The sequence below is a fragment of the Aplidium turbinatum genome, chromosome 2 (genome assembly GCF_918807975.1).
Source record: "Aplidium turbinatum chromosome 2, kaAplTurb1.1, whole genome shotgun sequence".
NCBI lineage: Eukaryota > Metazoa > Chordata > Ascidiacea > Aplousobranchia > Polyclinidae > Aplidium > Aplidium turbinatum.
The window spans coordinates 12,471,891-12,481,555 of NC_137473.1; positions in this window are offsets into that span (position 1 = coordinate 12,471,891).

The window sequence follows — 9,665 nt, forward strand, 5'->3', positions numbered from 1 at the left end:
GCATCATCGAGTATCTGGCCACAAAACATCAGGCCCTCGTTCAGGGCTGCGATTTTTGCCTTTTTCGCTGACGAGGTCACTTGACACGCGTCATCACTATTCGACAAACGCCGTGCCTTGCGGAAAAAAAAACGAAAAAAAATTGAAAATAAAAAGGAAAAAAAATGAGAGAGGACTAAACATCGTCAGGTCGAGAACAATCGGGGGGAGGGGAGCATCACGTGGTGCAAGCATAAGAGTGCTGACTTACGTAAACTTTCCTTCGCCAGGTACTTCAAAGCAAGGTCTAAAAGCGACGCTTCACACGAGAAACTCCCAAGGCGTCAGCGTCGCCATTTTGAACACAGCGGTAGAATGCTTTGATCGAAGTTCCAACGCCTGGCATCAAACATTTCGCAACACACGTTTCGTGCTATTCGACACAACGGGTTTCTTTTATAGATGAAATAACCTAGGCTACGTTGAGTTCAGGGTTGCATTCCTGGGGGGGCTCGGGGGGGCTCAGCCCCCCGAAAAACGAAAAGGCTTGATGTAGGGGGGGCTCGTTCAAGCTTCCATTTTTCAGCTTTTCTGGCTGAACAACAACTTCTCGACTGAACAAGTAACACTTTAACAGCTTTCTCACAACAGAGCTGCAAAAAAACACGAACATAAGTTGATAGCAATCGCCAATTATCACTTTTGTCAGAAACTCTCCAGACTGGGATATCAACTTCGTAGTAGCTAATCGTCATGTCAAATGGACTGTTAATTCTCTACTTCAAATAAAAAAAGCTATTCAAGAAGGAAAGTATTTGTTTGATGAAGTTGTTAACTTGAGTCCCGGAAGTACAAAAAAATACTCCTTTAAAGGCACAACATTGGACCAGTTCAAAGCTCGCTGTAGAGACTAGCCTACTACCCTTCTTTTGATCGTAATCAGTTTATTCAAGCTTTGGTTGAGAACATTGGAAGCAGGATGGTGGACACCAACAATGAAAATTCTGTGAAGAGCTTGGAAATTATTGTACCAGAGTTATGGCCTGCTGCAGTCGAAGTTCCGTGGCAAGAAGGGGAGCAGAGATTACGAAAAATAGAGGAGAGATTTCATGTCATCACTCCTATTTCCGATTTTCGATTGTATGTTGACAATCCTTGTCATATGCCAGATACGATAAAGTTGCTCAAGAACGTAGTAGCCTACTAAACATGATTGCTATGAGTTCTGCTGAAGCCAAACGTGGATTTTCACAAATGAACTTGGTCATCACACAGCTACGATCACGGCTGACCATATCACTTGTTTCAGCATTGTTGTTCATCAACATCAATGGACCACCTCCTCATTTATGGAATGGCACTGCGGCAACTCAGAAGTGGCTGCAGACTCATCGGTCGGCTGTGGATGTTCAAGTTAAGCATTCTAAGCTGCCCACATTGAATGAAATAAGATCTCCGCAAAAACTGTTTGCTGGCTAAACTCAAGGACTGTCGTGGTGCTTTAAACTTAGCCCATCAAGCCAAAGACCTGGCAGACAGGCTGTTTGTTTTGTGTAATCTCGTTTGCACCAACTTGGAATATGCTTTTGCTGTAATTGGAGTTTTTTAAACTGTTCGTTAATAACTAAATGAGATTTTAGTGTAACTGTCACATTGGCAGCTTATTGGTTCTTATATAGCAAATCTGCAACCACAAGCGCTCATTTCAAGAATTGCATTTCCTTACTTTCCTATTGCAGTCAATGTTTTTGCAAGTGTGCTTAGGATTGGCTCATACAAATAAGTTTACAATTGAGTTAAGAGATTGGAATTAGCTCATGCAAATCGAGTTTTAAGTGTAGGCCTACGCAGTAAAAAAAAAGCAAAGGAGATTGCAGTGTAGCAACCAAGCCAAATTTCAAACTTATAATTGTATATCGGATTCAACCACGCTTTCACGTTATGTTGCTTCTACCTTTTTCTGTACTTCAAGCTATGTTTGAGCATGGGTTGTTTTTCGACATGATGTTCAGAAGTAAAAACATACTGAACAGTGTTTCCTTTTAAAAAAGGTAAACATTGTTGACTAACCTACACCGATTACTTATACATACTTTGTCTATAACAACACAGCTAAGTGTTAGAGCCTCCCCAAAAAAATTTTTAGGAATGCACCCCTGGTTGAGTTGTCAACGTCTGTGCCAGTTTGTATTGCCGCCTATCGGCGTTTGAGCTAATTAACAATATTGCTCTGGTAAAATGACTGTTGGATACTTGCTATGAAAGTTTTTCAAATGTAGAAAACAGCCTAGTTCCAGACCAGACGTTCAGAAATACAGATGAAAAAGCCGCTATTTTTATGGAAAGAAACATTTTGAACACTGCGGGAAAATGCTTTGATCGAAGTTCTAACGCCTGGCATCAAATATTTCGCCACACAGGTTTCGTGCTATTCGACACAACGAGTTTCTAACTTTCTTCGAAGTAGGCTACTTTTACTTGTCAACGTCTATGCAAGTTTGTATTTATGTCTGACTTATGCACTTGTTGTTCGAAGAATGGAGAATTTTTTTGCAATGAGACGTTGAATCGAAAAAACGAGAAGCGAAAAATATACTAGAGTAGTCTATCACAACCGCATTTTTTGATTTGTTGTGATGTAATAATACCAAAAGTAGCGATACGCACGCTGTTACGTTAATTCACCTTAAATAACTCAGGGAGGAAAAGTAAGTTAATTTTGGGTTACCTTTAAAGTAAGTTAACAGCACAAATCGATTTAAATTTCCTGGAGGGTTATATTGCGTAGGCTACCCAGACAGCAAAAATCATCATTTTACATTTATTCAACGTCTACAGACGTGAAGTCAATGCAAAAATACGAATTTTGATGCCTGCGTATCAATGCCCAAGAAGAGATTTACGTTTGTTTTACATTAATTCGACATCTAGCAACGTTGAATTGAATTATCATAAAATAACGTTAATTGTTCAACCAGGTACCGGTAACAAATTTAGAGCTTACTGCGAGATGATTGCCTCGATTTACGTTTACACTAACATAATTTCGGCACAATTGGGATACTGCGAGCAAACACGAGTCTGTTTGATAAAGAACTAGCTGTCAGAATCGGAATTATCAGATGCTGTATCGGAGGATGAGGTTGTCGCGTCGTCACTAGAATACTTGAAGACGCAAAACTGCCCGTTCATGAACGCGCGATGCCATATGATCGGAAGCATTACTTTACTGCCCAAGAACCATTTATCGAATTTCGTATTACTTTTTAACTTGACCCCGTAGCTTTTCTAATTCCAATTTGTTTCCGTCATAAAGTTCTTTACAAATATTGCAAAATACCACACTAACTTTTCCTTCTGTTTGATAATAATCTGTAGCAGGTAAATTCTACTTTTTAACTGCATCTTCTTTCACCATAATTTATATTTGCAACGACATCGGTAAACAATAAGCATTCGATGAAAAAATAACTTTTGCGTAACAATAGGCCGGTATTTATAAGGTTGCAAACTTTTTACAGTTCACAAGAGCATTGTCAGCGTATAAAATAGCTTGCGTGATGCTCTTGGCTACCGCCGTGTGACACGCGATGAAGAAGCGCATAAAATTTCGTTTGGATTAAACATTAAAGCATACGGCAATTGCCGCCGTAATCCAAGGTTTGTTGATTTAGCGACGGCAATGTTTTTGCCGTCGTAGATACAAGCTAATTTCGAGGGCTGTATACATGTCCAGTAGGTACATAACTTAGCGCTTGATACTCCTTTGCAATCACTCAACCAGCGTGTGATTAAAAGCTTAAGTGACTCTGATACCACACAACTTGTGCGGTAACTCGCGACCAAACGCTTATGATCTGACTCTTGTGACGTCATATTACTATTCGACAAACAAACGCAGAAATTTTGGTCGTTCGACAAGAAAGAAAAAATCGCAGCCCTGCCCTCGTTATTCTCCTCCAGGAGACCCACTGCACATCTGTGGATAAGTTGGTATTACCCAACTTCACACTCGCAGGCACAACCATCAGCAGGAAACACGGCCTCGCCACGTTTGTCCATGAGCAACTGAGCTGGACGCCAATAGACCAGTCCAGTGCCCAGTCGGAGATAGAGTGGTTATGCATAGACATATCAGGCTATCACATCATCAATGTCTATAAGCCACCACCCTCACGCTTAACACCAACAGCCATCCCAGTGTTCCCCCAACCCAGCCTCTATGCTGGCGATTTTAATTGCCACCACGTTGATTGGGGCTACAACACCACCTACGGAGAAAGCCTGGCCTCATCGTCAGCCAATAACAACCTCACCCTACTTGCACGATCCCAAGGGTGCAGCGAGCTTCTTCTCCGGACGCTGAAACACTGGTACAAACCCCGATCTGGCTTTCGCAAGTGATGACCCCGGGCGATAATTGCCAACCGGACAGACGTGTGCTAGAGAAGTTCCCCAGGTCCCAACATCGACCCTCGATTATCACGGCTCCAACGCTCATAATGCCTGTCCCGAGCAAGCCTGTTAATCGATGGAACTGCCAGAATGGCTAACTGGGAGTACTATAGCCTCCTCACCAATGAAGCCACACAGTATCTCCCATCCCCTCACACCAACAACGTGGAAGAAGCCTACCAGGACTTTTGTGATGCAATAACATCAGCGGCAAAACAATCCATCCCCCGCGGCCGACGAAAGACCTACGTCCTACATACCGTGCTGGGATAAGGAGTGCGAAAGCCTCTACTCCGACTTCCTCCACGCCCCTCAGGGCAATGACACCAACAGCTCAGCCACAGCTCTGCTGGCAAGGCTGGACTTAAAGAGGAAGGAGCGCTGGACAGAAGCCGTTGAATCAATCGACTTCACGCACTCCAGCCGCATAGCATGGAGTACACTGAACAACCTAACTGGCAGATCACGTGCCTCTCGTCAACAACGTCCCGTTTCAGCAAACTCCATCGCCTCACAACTTGTGGAGAACGGGAAATACAAATCGAGAGACCGTGAATCTGATAGATCCGTCTTGCAAGAAATGACGGACCTCTGGAGGGTAACAACCCCAGACGGGGACAACATCTCGGGTGAGTTCACCCTGGAAGAGTTTTCCGCCGCCCTCCAGCACATAAAGCCAGGTAAAGCCCCGGGCCCTGACCACCTATGCCCGGAGTTGATACTCCATGCTGCTGCCTCCTTAAAGTCCTGGTTAAAAGACTTCCTTTCCTGCTGTTTGCGCCACCTGAGAATTCCCAGAATCTGGAGAAGAGCCCTTGTGGTTGCAGTCCCTAAGCCGAAGAAGCCCCCAGGGGACCCGAAGAGTTACCGTCCAATCTCACTGCTCTGCATCCCCTTCAAGATCCTCGAGAGACTCATCTACGCCCGTGTCAAACCAATAATAGATCCGCAGCTCCCCCGTGAACAAGCTGGTTTCCGACACGGACGATCAACCGTAGATCAGGTCACACTTATGACCCAAGACAGTGAGGACAGCTTCTTGGCTAAGAAGAAGGCTGGCGCCGTGTTTGTTGATCTCACGGCTGCCTATGACACCGTGTGGCATAGCGGCCTTACCTGCAAGTTACTCCGTCTGCTCCCTGACAGACACATGGTCCATATGATGATGGAACTTGTGCAAAACCACAGTTTTACCCTCACAACCGGTAGCGGTCGTCGAAGCAGACTACGCCGACTTAAAAACGGCGTCCCACAGGGCTCAGTCTTGGCTCCTCTCCTGTTCAACATATACACCTACGACTTGCCCCCCACCACCTCCAGGAAATATGCTTACGCAGACGACCTGGCACTCCTGCACTCAGCAGGAAACTGGCAGTCAGTGGAGAGGAACCTCAGCCAAGACATGCAAACACTATCAGCATACCTCCAGAAATGGAAGCTACAGCTCAGCAAGTCAAAGACAGTGTCGGCGGCCTTCCACCTTAACAACCGGGAGGCACAGCGTGAGATAAACATCAAGATTGATGGGGAACGCCTGCCCTACTGTGCCGAGCCTACATACCTCGGCATAACCCTGGACAGGTCACTCACGTACCGCCGGCATTTGAAGTCACTGCGCAAAAAACTATCTACACGCGTCGCACTTTTGAGGCGATTGGCGGGTTCCGGCTGGGGAGCTGGTGCTAAAACTCTTCGTACAGCTACCCTAGCCCTTGTTCATTCCACCGCTGAGTACTACGCGCCGGTCTGGTGTCGTAGTTCTCACACCCACCAGATTGATACCGCCATCAACGACGCACTGCGTACTGTGACTGGATGCCTGCGTCCCACTCCAATGGACTGCCTACCCATCCTAGCAGGCATCCAACCCGCTGAGCTACGCCGTAAAGGAGCCACGATTTCTCTCGCTCGCCGCGCTTTGGACCCCGACCATCTCCTATAAAGCAGCGGTTGAAATCAAGACGCCCCTTTGTGCCTGCCGCACAACAACTCCTTAAGAACGCCGAAGAACGTGGTTTAAGTGCGGCACACTGGACGAACCACATGTGGAACACGGAGTGGCAAAATCACACCTCCACGCTCCGTGACTTCATACCCGATTGATCCCCGTCCACCAGGGATGTCCCTCGCAAAGGCTTGCGTGGGTCAGGCTTAACCGCCTGCGAACTGGCGTCGGCCGCTTTCGTTCGGACATGCACAAGTGGGGCCTGGCTCCTTCATCAGAATGCGAGTGTGGTGCCACGGAACAGACCGCAGACCATATCATCCACCACTGCCTAACCCACCGGCCTCCACACGGTGCGCATGGTCTGAGAATCCTGGACGACGAGACTGCTGAGTGGCTGAAGATTTCCTGCCCTCCAATCTAGCCTGGAAAGATCGCTCATACGCCATCACCGAATAGGGAACTCACCAAATCGGACTCTCCGAAACGGACTCACCGAATCGGACTCACCGAATAGTAGCAGACCCTGTTGTCTTGTCTAGAACTAACCTTTCGCTATGACACTGCATATATTGGTGGGAAACACAATGTCAAATCTTTCACTTTTGGTAAAAATAGTGTATTTTTGTAGTGTCCAAAAAGCGTGACGTGATACAAGAAATCTGGTTTCAGATTCAGCACCCCAAAATTAAACTAAATCAGCTCTTAAAGTCCAAACCGCACAAATTCTTTTTTTGTAGACCAGTGTAATTTTTCAAACATACACCTATCTTTAGTTTCCTTCATTGTTATATCAAGAAGTAGTGTGTGACTTTTTGGTGTAGTTCGAATGACTGACTTATGTTTCTTTTGTTGCTAACAAACTTTTAGATGCCATTTTGCCAGCTTGTTTGGGTTAATTGTACATTTTATGTATAACAAGATGAAATTGGAATTGACTGCACAAGATGATGAAAGAGATTGGTCATCCAATGTTACAGATGAACCTCATTCTGATGAACAACCTTATACATTTGGCCAGAGTAAAGATCAAATGCCTTCTAAATCTTCAACGGAAGAAATTTGTCCAACGAAGATGTGCGAACAAACCGAAGAAGTTTCATATAAAAAATTGTGGAAATGTGTCCCTTGCAATAAACAGTTTTTACAAGAGAAATACTTAAAGCAACACATGTTGCGTCATGCACGACCAAAACGCTTTTCATGCAAATTCTGCTCGGAATGTTTTCCTACTAAAACAGAGTTCTCTAGTCATATGAAAACTCACTTTGTTGAAAAACTGTATAAATGTGAGACATGCTACAAAGCATTTTCCACACAAAAACATTTGAATACGCATAAGAAAATTCACAATAAATTATTTAAATGTGACTTTTGTGAAAAGAGCTACCCACGTAAACCTATGTTGATCATACATCAGACAATTCATTCTAGAAATGAACAATTTAAATGTAAATTTTGTGATAAATTGTTTTTTCACACCACTCCACTAAATAGACACATGAGACAACGTCACACAGAAAAAAACTGTGAATGTGACACATGTGGAAAATCTTTTTATTCTCAATCGACTTTATTGATACACAAAAGAAGCCACACTGGTGAAAAGCCATACAAGTGTGACGCTTGTGATAAGGCGTATTCTTCTAATGGACTTTTGAACCGGCATATGAAAATTCATACAGGTAAGAAAAGTGACAAACGCTACTCCTGCAACTTTTGTTGTAAAGTTTTTACTCAATCTTCGGGATTAACTTCGCATAAGAAAGTTCATACCGGAGAAAAACCTTTCCAATGTGACGAATGTGGAAAGATATTTACAAGATCCACTGGGTTATTTTTTCACAAAAAAATTCACACTGGTGCAAAACTTTACCAATGCAATGTGTGTGATAAGTCTTTTCTGCTTAGTGGCCATTTAACCATCCACAAGAGAAGCCACACTGGTGAAAGACCTTACAAATGTGATATTTGTGATAAAGCTTTTATTCATATTGGCCATTTGATCACTCACAAGAAAATTCACCAACGTGAAAATGCTAAAACATGTGATGTTTGTGGAAAAACGTTTTTAGAAAGTGTTGATTTGATTTTGCATTTGAAACTTCATAATGATAACCACTGTAGTTGAAAATTTTCGGTAGTGTTGCGACTTCTAATGACCAATTTCTGATAGTTGCTTGACCCAATTTTATCTTAATTTCTTAAAAATAATTTTGATATTACTGAGCAGCATTGCTAATGGAGTGTCAAACTGCACATGTTTACAGTTGGATGAACATTGAACAATTATCACAGTTTGATTGTCTCAATTTTATCTGGATTAGTTAAACTGTATTCGGAATCCTAAACTTTGTCGATTGAAGCAAACCCAAGTGCCAGTTTATTGCAATATGTCGCATTGTATCAAGGTCTTTTAAACTTCCACTTATTTGTCATGATAATAATTTGTTGACAGGGTTGCATTGGAAACTGATAACTGGATTGGTCTGAACAAATTTATATCATATATAAAGCTTTCGCCGCTGTAGTAAAGCCGGTCTTCACGGTGGCAAAAGCTTTATCAATAAATTGTACAAGTTCCAAACCTAACTGATTTTCAAAAACAAATTTTTAAATAAAACAAAAACAAAATTTTAAATAAACCGATTCTTCTGATTTGGTGTGATATTGTTTACTTTATCTAACTGATTTTGTTTGCTTATTATGTTTAATTGTTTGGTTGCATCCTATATGGAGGATCCTTGTATATATATATAACTTTTCATCCTCAATAACACCGAGGAACCAGAACAAAATTGAGAGACATCAGCATTTATTTCTTTAATCTTTAGAATTAGTTTGAAAAATTTCAGTGAAAGAAACATTTATGTAATTTTTATAAAAGTTTGTGTTTTTATGTTGTTTTTTAGCTTAATTAAAATTGCAGCTAATTCAATTTTGTTTCGCACTCATATCGCTTAGCTTATCTTCACTCAATCGGTGCAATTTCAAACTTCGTTAGAGGTTAGGAACTCACCGAATCGGACTCACCGAATCGGACTCATCGAATAGTAGCAGACCCCGCTTAGCCTATGTTTACTAGCAATCGGTGCAATTTCAAACTTTGTTGTGCTGATTGTAGCCGATCACACTTGAAACTTTACAACAGCAAAAGTTTTGTTAAAGTTTCTTTGTATTACAATAGAATTCGCCCGATTTGTCACCGCAAGGAGATTAGGGAAAAGTAACAATTGGGCAAACTGATGAATTATACAAACGGATCAAAACTATAACAACTTGTATA